Here is a 13289-nt window from a genome sequence, read left to right on the forward strand (position 1 = left end):
AGACTCGCTGCGCTTCCCCAGCGAGGAGAGCTATCCATCACCTCCTATCGAGTACCGGGTCAGTTTCGTTGACCACCTCATCCGCGGCCTTTCTTCCCCCATTCACGATTTTTTGCGTGGGTTGCTGTTTGTGTATGGATTGCAACTTCACCATCTTACTCCCAACTCCATCCTCCATATCTCGATATTCATCACTCTTTGCGAATCTTTCCTTGGAGTCCAGCCTAACTGGGCTTTATGGAAGCGCATTTTCCTCGTCCGCCGTAATGGCTCCCCCAACGTCGCCTATAACATAGGCGGCGTTGTTATCTGCGTCCGCCCTGATGTCGAGTATTTTGACATCAAATTCCCTGACTCAGTTCAAGGGTGGCGCAAAAAATGGTTGTATGTCCACGAGGAAAGCCACGACTCGCTGGAACACAACATTCCCCCTTTTGATGCCAACGAAAAAATCTGTCGCCGCCGATCCTGGGATGCAGAGGTTAGCGATGAAGAAAAATCGGCGACAGAGGCGCTGATGAAACGCATCCACGAGCTTCAAAATACCCGTGGACAAGAATTGTCGGGTATCCAAATCACGGCATATTTCCTTAGGATTAGGGTGCAGCCTTTGCAAGCTCGCAAAAACCCCCTTTGGATGTATGCTGGCGACAAGGATGTGGATCGCATGTCGATAGATTTACCGGTCAAGGACTTAGAAAAACTTGTCCGAAAAATCTCGTCGCTTAGCAAGAAAGACACCGTCCCGTCATCTTGCCGCGTGACACCATATAGCGCCACCAACGCGCCCCCCCAGGTATTCTATTTTTATCGTTCTGCTTGTTCGTTAACTCTCTCTTTTTTACTGCTATTTTCTTCGACTGCTGCTATTGATATAAATTCCTGTCGATACTTTCTTATCTTGTCTAGAACCACAAAACTGCATCACCTCTTCCTCCCCTTCCCGAAGGTGGAGACGTCGAAGAGCGCGCAATCATCATCGAGGACACCCATGTTCCTCCTCATCCTGAGAGCGAAGTCGCGGTATCTCACAAACCCACGGCTTCCTCTGAAAAAGAAGTTGAATCTGAGGCCATCGCATCGACACACTCCCTCCCCTCAGCTGTTTCTCCGAGGAACAAGAGGAAAAGGGACGAAGTTGCCGATTCCGGCACCTCAAAAGCCGGCGCACCTCTTGCCGAAGAAGTTGTTCCCGATGAAGAAGGGACAACTTTCAATCCTTATGATGATGCCCTCGTCAGCTCGTAAGTTCTTATTAATCTGTGTTGCTTGCTCTCGATATTTTGTCTATGTTGTTTCTTACACTGTCGCCTATTTATTGTAGTGGTGACGAGGATGAGAATCCACCTATTGACGCGACTGCTCGAACCAGCACGTCTCGTACTTTAGTGGTCTCTAAAGCTCAACCTGATGGGGATGAAACCTCGCCTCCTCAGCAAGACATCGAGCAGCCAACTCTAGTTGCGAGCCCCCGTGCCTCTTCACCAAAGAGAACTAGGGTTGAGCCAGTCAAGAAGCCTACCCTATTAATTGGTGGCTCCACGACTCCTTCCATGGATGATGTAAGTTTTCTCCTCTCTTCTTTTTTACGTTCCAAACATTTATGTGCTTTCGACTCCCTTTTGGTTTTTACTTGGTGCTGTCGAACGTTCGCTTCCTATATTGATTTCTCTTTTCTTTGGTTTTCTCTTCAGCCGTTGATGAAGGAATTTATCCGTCTCGGTACGCAATTTATCGGTACCGTGACCATGCCAAGAAGCTTGAAGGTACTATTTTTTCCTGCTTCTTCTGCTGAATAAAACTCCTTCATTATTTTGTCATGACACTTTACTGTTGTTTGTTTTGCCAGACAATCTTGCGGAAGCTAACAAACGTGCTGATGCTCTTGCCACCAAGTTGGAGCAAAGCGAAAAAGCTCGCAAGAAAGCTGAGTCAGATGTTGCCGCTGTCGAAGATCTTCGAAAAAGACTTCACGACGCGGAAACTTCTTTGAGTGAAAACATAAGTCAGCAGTCTGCTCGTGAACAATAAATCCTCAGTCGCTTGGAATCGCAGAGCCGACGTTTTCTTAGTAAGTACTTGAATCATTGTTATTTCTTTGGGTCATCATATTTTCCCTGGCGCGCTTTTTTGACAACCTTTGTTTTGCTTGTTTAGGGAAAACGCATAAGGATTTTGATCTAGAAAATCCTAAAGGCGATCGCCTCCTCGACGCGCTCTCCCTCCTTGAGATTCATGGATATGAGGCACGCCAAGGCCTTGCTGATGCTAAAGCAGGCCTGTCGAAGCTTTTTCCATACTTCTTCGTGAAGAAAGAAGAACCCGAGACTTTTACTGCTCTCTCCGCGTGCTTCAATTCGCAAGAAGATCTTGGGCTCAATCTCCGACAAGAAGGCTTGAAGATTGGTGTTGAAGGCACCATCGCCTTGGTTGCTGACAGCCAACAAACTATTGACTGGGCGAAAGTTGGCGATGTGCAGAAGATGGAGACGAAGAGGTGGCAGTCTTTGATTAAGGCTGCCAAACCAAACTCGAAGAAAATCCTCGCCTTCCTCGGATGCAAACCAACTCCAGCTCCTAGCTCATCGAAGCCGGAGGTCAAGTAGACCACCTTGTCTCTTTTTTGTTGTCTCTTTTGATGCTGTCGCCATAGTAGCTTTTGGCGACAACTGTTCCATCAGTTCACTAGGAACCTTCTTTCGTAATAGCCATGTAAATATCTGCCCTTATTAATGAAAAGCTATGTTGTCGAGTTATTGATATCGAAATATTTCTCTTCAGTTGATTTTTGACAACTATACCACTGGGCCTCATTCCTCGACTGCGTTGCCTGCTACATCTTGTTCAAAAAAGTCCTCTGCTGTCGAGTGTATTGGAGGTTCCTCGAGTGCTGCACAAAATGAAGACTTGGACGAACTCCGTCAACAATTGCAGTTGATGAAGAAGCAAGCGCTCGTTATGATGGAACAATCTCGAAGATCTCCGGACAAGGAAAAACTTGCTGTTCAACAAGCTCGAGAAGCCATAGCTTTGAAGGATGCTGCGGTTGCTGAGGCTGCCGAAGCTGCTTCTCGAGAAAATTATATGCTTCGACTGATGAACGACTCCATCCTGGATATAACGGGTACACTTTGTAAACTTGGTCATACTTTATTTTACTCTTACTATCCTTTATTCCTTGCTGATGCTTTCACTGAAACAGGTTCTTTTTTGGATACTGCTGCCGAAGATCAACGTGTTGAAGCCCGAACCAATGCGCTTCTCAGGCTTGCCCTTCAGCATGGTTCCAATTTCTGGGTTACTCCTGAGCGTACTCGCCAAATTGTCAGATTTCAAGATCGCGCGAGTCAGGTTCGCGATTTTCTCGACTTCTGCACAAGAACCTTTTCTTTAGTCTATAGTACTATGTTTCCACGCAATAAAATACCAGAAACGCTTCCTGCTCCGATGGAGAAATTCTGAGATGCCCCTCGTATTCATAAATTTGTGCGGGCTCAACTATCTGCGGGGGCAAGGTTCGCCATGATTATGATACAGATCTGCTACCCGAAGCTAGACCTGACTCGAATTGTCACCAAGTGTCTAGCCAAACAGGCGAAGCGGAAGAGGAACATTGATAAAACCAACGACACTGTAACCCCTGTAGCCGAAGAGATGATGGACGAACTGCTTCGGATGGATGCAAAATTCTTTGTAAAAGGTAGCTATGCTGAACATAGAACTATTGCTGCAAACAACGAAGGTGTAAACATAGATGATATACTAGGTAGCAACTGAGTTTTACTATATTGCGGGAGTTCATATATATATTTTTCCTTGTCGAATTTTTCTCGATGATGAGGTTGTGTGTATTGTAAAATATAATCTATATTGCAAAGCCCCCGAGCCTTTTGTTGGCCGGTGCTTGAGCTATTTTTTTACGCCATGGTGAATTTACTATTTTTGCGGGAGTTCGTATATATATATTGTTGCCGCGATTTATGAGCCCCCAAGCCTGTTGATGAAAAAAGATGTATATCACCAATATCTTTTACTATATTACAGCACCGCGAGCCCGCCTCATTAAAAACCTTTCAGCCCCACTCGGTGCCCTGAAAGGAAAAGAGTGCGTCTGAAAACTCGCGGGCGTTTCAGTACATTGTATGTTTACGAGGAGGACTATATTTCGACTTCAAGCGTAAAAACGCCTGAGCTACGCCACATTCCAGGGATTTGGCTCGGCAACCCCTGTCTTCTTGTCCTTTATCCTGTATGCCCCTCCTTCGATTACTTCTGTGATGATGTAAGGGCCAAGCCATGGTGGTTCGAGTTTCTCGTGGCTTTTTTGTCTGAGCCGAAGAACCAGGTCGCCTACCTGAAAGGATCTTGGTCGCAAACGTCGACTGTGGTAGTTTTTCAAGTCTTGCTGGTACTTAGTGACCCGTGATAACACTTCATCTCGAGCTTCATCAAGTGCGTCGACATCATCCTCTAATTCTTTTCTTGAAGCTTCTTCGTCATACTCAGTTACTCTCGGAGAATCATGCTCTATTTCTATCGGCAGTACTGCCTCAGCTCCATGGACCAGAAAAAACGGGGTTTCCTGTGTCGCTGTATTTGGTGTTGTTCGAATACTCCATAACACACTGGGCAACTCCTCTGGCCAAGTATGTCGAGCTTTTTCTAGTGGTGCTAGCAGGTGCTTCTTGATACCATTGGAGATGATACCATTGGCTTTCTCGACTTGACCATTGGTTTGCGGGTGCGCAACTGATGCAAAGTGTAGTATGATGCCTACCCCTGCACAATATGCCTTGAATTCCTTGGATGTGAAATTACTGCCATTATCCGTGACGATGCTATGAGGTACTCCAAACCGAAAGACGATATTTTTCACGAACTTGATTGCAGACGCTCCATCTGGTGAATTTACCGGCTTTGCTTCTATCCACTTGGTGAATTTGTTGACAGCGACAAGCATATACTCGTATCCTCCTGGCGAGGCTTTGTGTAATTTTCCCACCATATCGAGACCCCACTGAGCAAAGGGCCAAGACAGCGGTATTGGCATCAATTCTGCTGCCGGAGAATGAGGTTTTGTGGCAAATCTCTAGCACGCATCGCAAGTACGAACTATTTCTTTCGCATCCTCGATTGCTGTCAACCAATAGAATCCTGCTCTGAAAACCTTGGCTTCTATAGCTCGACTGCTTGCGTGATGACCACATATTCCTTCGTGTAAATCCTTCAGAATTAGCCTTCCTTCTTCGGGTGTGACGCATCTTTGTAACTCTCCCGAAATACTTCATTTGTACAACTCCCCTTTGACCACATTAAAGGCTTTAGAACGTCTGATAACTCGCCTTGCTTCAACTGGATCGTCGGGTATTTCTTTTCTTAGGATGTATGATATGTATGCTTGCATCCATGGAATCTGTACCATCATTACTAGGTAATGTTCCTCTTCTTCTTCCAGTGCTGCTATTTTAGTCCCCGAGGGTTTCTCATCCTTCTTCGTCTTCTGTGCTTTCTTCGGCTTTGCAGATCTCTCGGCTATCTCTTCCCAGAACACGCCTGGTGGAATCGCGAGACACTACGACCCAATGTTTGCAAGAACATCGGCTTCATCATTGCTCAGCCTGCTGATGTGATTTACCTCGCATCCATCAAACAGTTTCTCTAGCTCGTTATAAACTTCCTTGTATGCTATCATACTATCATTGAGTGCATCACATTGATTCATGACCTGCTGAGCCACTAATTGTGAGTCGCCGAATATTTTTAGTCGAGTTGCGCCACAAGCCTTCGCCATCTTCATCCCGTGTATAAGAGCTTCATATTCTGCCTCATTGTTAGACGCGTTTGGAAACGTCATCCGTTAGACATACTTTAATTTGTCGCCTTCAGGTGATATTAGTATCACGCCTGCTCCAGCTCCCTCTAATCTCTTGGACCCGTCGAAGTTCATAGTCCAGGTTCTTGATAAATCCAGCGGTCCCATATTTTGTAGCTCCATCAACTCTGCGATGAAGTCTGGTAAAATTTGCGACTTTATTGCTTTTCTTTTTTCATACCTGATGTCCCAAGGGGAAAGCTCTATTCCCCACAGGGAGACACGACCCGTAGCCTCTGGATTGTTTAGTATATTGGATAAAGGAGCCTCATTGACCACTATTATCGGGTGCGCCGAAAAATAGTACCGTAATTTCCTTGCGGTTGTAAACACTCCATATGCTAGCTTCTGGTACTGCGGATAGCGCTGTTTTGAAGGCGATAAAACTTCACTGATGAAATATACTGGCCTCTGCACTCCATGGAGTTTTCCTTCTTCCTCTCTTTCGACTACGAGTGCGGTGCTGACCACCTGAGGTGTAGCTGCAATGTATAACAAGAGGGGTTCCTTCTCCTTAGGCGCCACCAAGATTGGTGGTATCGAAATTGTGCGTTTGAGATCCTCGAAAGCTCTGTCTGCCTTTTCGTTCCACAGAAACTTCTCTCCTTGCTTGATCAGAGCGTAGAACAGTAACGTCTTTTCTCCTAGTCTGGCGACGAATCTGCTCAAAGCTGCGACTCGCCCAGTCAGTTGTTGTATTTCTTTCAACTTTGTTGGCTTCCTCATTGTTACGATAGCTTGAATTTTTTCTGGATTGGCTTCGATTCCTCTTGCTGAAACTAGGAACCCGAGAAGTTCTCCAGCAGGGATGCCGAAAGAACACTTTGTCGGGTTCAGCTTGAGACAAAACTTGTCGAGATTGTCAAAAGTTTCCTTTAGATCCTTGATCAATGTTGACCCCTTCTTTGTTGTTATGACGACGTCGTCAATGTATACTTGTACATTTTTGCCAATATGTGTTGCAAGACACTTCTGCATCATCCGCTGATATGTTGCTCCCGCATTTTTTAAACCAAAAGGCATTGTTTTGTAGCAAAACATGCCATAAGGTGTTATGAACGCTGTCTTGACCTCATCGTCTTCTTTTAATCTGATCTGGTTATAACCAGAATATGCGTCCAGGAAGGAAAGACGTTCACATCCTGCCGTGGAGTCGATAATTTGATCGATCCTTGGGAGGGGAAAGTGATCCTTTGGGCAGTGTTTATTGAGACACGTAAAGTCGACACACATGCGAAGGACTTTCGTGTTTTTCTTCGGGACCAAAACTGGGTTGGCTACCCATGTGGCCTCTGTATGTAGTTCTTTGATAAAACATGCTTCTCTGAGTCGATCAATCTCTGACGGCATGGCTTTGCGGTTTGGTTCCGAAAAACGCCGCAAAGGTTGTTTGATTGGTCTCGCTATTGGATCCACATTTAGGTGGTGCTCGGCAAGTTCCCTGGGTACTCCTGGCATGTCAGCTGGACACCATGCGAAGATTTTCCAGTGCTCACGAAGGAACTCGACGAGCGCGCTTTCCTATGCAAGGTCCATGTTTGTTGCGATGGACGTCGTTTTCTTTGGATCTGTCGGGTGAATCTGCACCTCCTTGGAATCCTTGGTAGTGTTAAAGGTTGGCTCCCTAAGTGGCCTTCCTACATCTGGCAACACATCATAATTAGTTGTTAGCCTTGACGCCATATATTCTGCTTGCATCCCGAACGTTTCTCACAGTCGATGAAAATCCTTGTCGCATTTATTAGCTAATGCAAAACTTCCTTTGACTGTAATTGGTCCCTTAGGTCCAGGTAACCTCCACAACAAGTACGTGTAGTGTGGTACCGCCATAAACCTGGCATACGCTAGTCGTCCCAACAAGGCGTGATATTGCGACGGGAAATCCAAAACTTCGAACTCCAGCCTTTCTATCCTATAATTTTCTCGGGTTCCAAACTGAACGTCGAGATTGATCTTCCCCAGCGGATAACTTGGCTTCTCTGGCGTGATTCCATGGAAACATGTATCAGTTGGTTTTAAGTTTGCCAGGTATATGTTCATCTTCCTTAGTGTATCTGCATACATAAGGTTTAGACTGCTGCATCCATCTATGAATACTCGAGATACATCGAACCCTGCGATCACTGCTGGTAAGATAAGTGCTGACTGCCCTGGTGATACGTCTCCAACGTATCGATAATTTCTTGTGTTCCATGCCACATTATTGATGTTATCTACATGTTTTATGCACACTTTATGTCATATTCGTGCATTTTCTGGAACTAACCTATTAACAAGATGCCGAAGTGCCAGTTGCTGTTTTCTGCTGTTTTTGGTTTCAGAAATCCTAGTAACGAAATATTCTCGGAATTGGACGAAATCAACGCCCAGGGTCCTATTTTGCCACGAAGCTTCCAGAAGACCGAAGAGGAGACGAAGTGGGGCCACGAGGCGGCCAAACCCTAGGGCGGCGCGGCCCCTGCCCTGGCCGCGCGGCCCTATGGTGTGGGCCCCTCGTGTCGCCCCCTGACCTGCCCTTCCGCCTACTTAAAGCCTCCGTCGCGAAACCCCCAGTACCGAGAGCCACGATACGGAAAACCTTACTGAGACGCCGCCGCCGCCAATCCCATCTCGGGGGATTCAGGAGATCGCCTCCGGCACCCTGTCGGAGAGGGGAATCATCTCCCGGAGGACTCTACGCCGCCATGGTCGCCTCCGGAGTGATGTGTGAGTAGTCTACCCCTAGACTATGGGTCCATAGCAGTAGCTAGATGGTTGTCTTCTCCCCATTGTGCTTAATTGTCGGATCTTGTGAGCTTGCTAACATGATCAAGATCATCTATCTGTAATTCTATATGTTGCGTTTGTTGGGATCCGATGAATAGAGAATACTTGTTATGTTTATTATCAAAGTTTGTCTATGTGTTATTTATGATCTTGCATGCTCTCCGTTACTAGTAGATGCTCTGGCCAAGTAGATGCTTGTAACTCCAAGAGGGAGTATTTATGCTCGATAGTGGGTTCATGTCTCCGTGAATCTGGGGAAGTGACAGAAATCTCTAAGATTATGGATGTGCTGTTGCCACTAGGGATAAAACATTGGTGCTATGTTCAAGGATGTAGTTACTGATTACATTACGCGCAATACTTAATGCAATTGTCTGTTGTTAGCAACTTAATACTGGAGGGGGTTCGGATGATAACCTGAAGGTGGACTTTTTAGGCATAGATGCATGCTGGATAGCGGTCTATGTACTTTGTCGTAATGCCCAATTAAATCTCACTATACTCATCATAATATGTATGTGCATGGTCATGCCCTCTTTATTTGTCAATTGCCCAACTGTAATTTGTTCACCCAACATGCTGTTTATCTTATGGGAGAGACACCTCTAGTGAACTGTGGACCCCGGTCCAATTCTCTATACTGAAATACAATCCCATCGTAATACTTTGTTTTACTGTTTTCTGCAAACAATCATCTTCCACACAATACGGTTAATCCTTTGTTACAGCAAGCCGGTGAGATTGACAACCTCACTGTTTCGTTGGGGCAAAGTACTTTGGTTGTGTTGTGCAGGTTCCACGTTGGCGCCGGAATCTCTGGTGTTGCGCCGCACTACATCCCGCCGCCATCAACCTTCAACGTGCTTCTTGACTCCTACTGGTTCGATTAAACATTGGTTTCTTACTGAGGGAAACTTGCCGCTGTGCGCATCACACCTTCCTCTTGGGGTTCCCAACGGATGTGTCAACCACAGCATCAAGCAAATTTCTGGCGCCGTTGCCGGGGACCTGAAGAAAAGTTACACCACAAAGATTTCTATCTCCCACGTCAACTGCACGCCAGCAGCAAATTTCTGGCGCCGTTGCCGGGGAGATCAAGACACGCTGCAAGGGGAGTCTCCACTTCCCAATCTCTTTACTTTGTTTTTGTCTTGCTTAGTTTTATTTACTACTTTGTTTGCTTCACTAAATCAAAATACAAAAAAATTAGTTGCTAGTTTTACTTTATTTGCTATCTTGTTTGCTATATCAAAAATACAAAAAAAAATTAGTTACTTGCATTTACTTTATCTAGTTTGCTTTATTTACTACTGCTAAAATGGCCACTCCTGAAAACACTAAGTTGTGTGACTTCACAACCACAAATAATAATGATTTCCTATGCACACCTATTGCTCCACCTGCTACTACAGCAGAATTCTTTGAAATTAAACCTGCTTTACTGAATCTTGTTATGCGAGAGCAATTTTCTGGTGTTAGTTCTGATGATGCTGCTGCCCATCTTAATAATTTTGTTGAATTGTGTGAAATGCAAAAATATAAAGATGTAGATGGTGACATTATAAAATTAAAATTGTTACCTTTCTCATTAAGAGGAAGAGCTAAAGATTGGTTGCTATCTCTGCCTAAGAATAGTATTGATTCATGGACTAAATGCAAGGATGCTTTTATTGGTAGATATTATCCCCCTGCTAAAATTATATCTTTGAGGAGTAGCATAATGAATTTTAAACAATTAGATACTGAACATGTTGCACAAGCATGGGAAAGAATGAAATCTCTGGTTAAAAATTGCCCAACCCATGGACTGACTACTTGGATGATCATCCAAACCTTTTATGCAGGACTGAATTTTTCTTCGCAGAATTTATTGGATTCAGCTGCTGGAGGTACCTTTATGTCCATCACTCTTGGTGAAGCAACAAAGCTTCTTGATAATATGATGATCAATTACTCGGAATGGCACACGAAAAGAGCTCCACAAGGTAAGAAGGTAAATTCTGTCGAAGAAACCTCTTCCTTGAGTGATAAGATTGATGCTATTATGTCTATTCTTGTGAATGGTAGGTCTAATGTTGATCCTAATAATGTTCCGTTAGCTTCATTGGTTTCCCAAGAAGAACATGTTGATGTAAACTTCATTAAAAATAATAATTTCAACAACAATGCTTACCGGAACAATTCTAGTAACAACTATAGGCCATATCCTTATAATAATGGCAACGGCTATGGTAATTCTTATGGGAATTCTTACAACAATAATAGGAATTCACCCCCTGGACTTGAAGCTATGCTTAAAGAATTTATTAGTACACAAACTGCTTTTAACAAATATGTTGAAGAAAAGCTTGGGAAAATTGATATACTTGCTTCTAAAGTCGATAGTCTTGCTGCTGATGTTGATCTTTTGAAATTGAAAGTTATGCCTAATAGGGATATTGAAAATTAAATTGTTACTACAGCAAATGCCATCCAAGTTAGAATTAATGAGAATATAAGATTAATGGCTGAACTGTGTGCTAGGTGGGATAGAGAAGAAAATGAAAAACTAGCTAAAGAGAAGAATGTAGCTAAAGTTTGGACTATTACCACCACTAGTAATGCTAATGCTACACATGTTGCTGCACCTCCTACTATTAATAATAAAAGAACTGGTGTTAGCAATGTTTCCACTTCTAATGCAAAGCGCGAGAAACTGCCTGAAATTGCTAAAACTGCTGAAACTGCCTGTGATAAAACTGCTGAAATTTTTTCCAACATTGGGGATGATGATCCCGTTGCTTTAGATTATAATGGTTTGAATTTTGATGATTGCCACATCTCTGAAGTTATAAAGTTCTTACAAAAACTTGCTAAAAGTCCTAACGCTAGTGCTATAAATTTGGCTTTCACGCAACATATTACAAATGCTCTCATAAAAGCTAGAGAAGAGAAACTAGAGCGCGAAGCCTCTATTCCTAGAAAGCTAGAGGATGGTTGGGAGCCCATCATTAAGATGAAGGTTAAAGATTTTGATTGTAATGCTTTATGTGATCTTGGTGCAAGTATTTCCGTTATGCCTAAGAAAATCTATAATATGCTTGACTTGCCACCGCTGAAAAATTGTTATTTGGATGTTAATCTTGCTGATCATTCTACAAAGAAACCTTTGGGGAAAGTTGATAATGTTCGCATTACCGTTAACAATAACCTTGTCCCCGTTGATTTTGTTGTCTTGGATATTGAATGCAATGCATCTTGTCCCATTATATTGGGAAGACCTTTTCTTCGAACTGTTGGTGCTATCATTGATATGAAGGAAGGTAATATAAAATATCAATTTCCTCTCAAGAAAGGTATGGAACACTTCCCTATAAATAGAATGAAGTTACCTTTTGATTCTATTATTAGAACAAATTATGATGTTGACACTTCGTCTCTTGATAATACTTGATACACACTTTCTGCGCCTAGCTGAAAGGCGTTAAAGAAAAGCGCTTATGGGAGACAACCCATGTTTTTACTACAGTACTTTGTTTTTATTTTGTGTCTTGGAAGTTGTTTACTACTGTAGCAACCTCTCCTTATCTTAGTTTAGTGTTTTGTTGTGCCAAGTAAAGTCGTTGATAGTAAAGTTCATACTAGATTTGGATTACTGCACAGAAATAGATTTCTTTGCTGTCACGAATCTGGGCAAAATTCTCTGTAGGTAACTCAGAAAATTATGCCAATTTACGTGAGTGATCCTCAGATATGTACGCAACTTTCATTCAATTTGAGCATTTTCATTTGAGCAAGTCTGGTCCCTCGATAAAATTCGTCAATACGAACTGTTCTGTTTTGACAGATTCTGCCTTTTATTTCGCATTGCCCCTTTTGCTATGTTGGATGAATTTCTTTGATCCATTAATGTCCAGTAGCTTTATGCAATGTCCAGAAGTGTTAAGAATGATTGTGTCACCTCTGAACATGTATATTTTGATTGTGCACTAACCCTCTAATGAGTTGTTCTAAGTTTGGTGTGGAGGAAGTTTTCAAGGATCAAGAGAGGGAGATGATACAACATGATCAAGGAGAGTGAAAGATCTAAGGTTGGGGATGCCCCGGTGGTTCGCCCCTGCATATATCAAGAAGACTCAAGCGTCTAAGCTTGGGGATGCCCAAGGCATCCCCTTCTTCATCGACAACATTATCAGGTTCCTCCCCTGAAACTATATTTTTATTCCATCACATCTTATGTGTTTTGCTTGGAGCATCGGTTTGTTTTTGTTTTTTTTGTTTTGTTTGAATAAAATGGATCCTAGCATTCACTTTGTGGGAGAGAGACACGCTCCGCTGTAGCATATGGACAAGTATGTCCTTAGTTTCTACTCATAGTATTCATGGCGAAGTTTCTTCTTCGTTAAATTGTTATATGGTTGGAATTGGAAAATGATACATGTAGTAATTGCTATAATGTCTTGGATAATGTGATACTTGGCAATTGTTGTGCTCATGTTTAAGCTCTTGCATCATATACTTTGCACCCATTAATGAAGAAATACATAGAGCATGCTAAAATTTGGTTTGCATATTTGGTCTCTCTAAGGTCTAGATAATTTCTAGTATTGAGTTTGAACAACAAGGAAGACGGTGTAGATTCTTATAATGTTTACAATATGTCTTTTATGTG

Source organism: Lolium perenne, chromosome 3 (genome assembly GCF_019359855.2).
Source record: "Lolium perenne isolate Kyuss_39 chromosome 3, Kyuss_2.0, whole genome shotgun sequence".
Taxonomy (NCBI): Eukaryota; Viridiplantae; Streptophyta; class Magnoliopsida; order Poales; family Poaceae; genus Lolium; species Lolium perenne.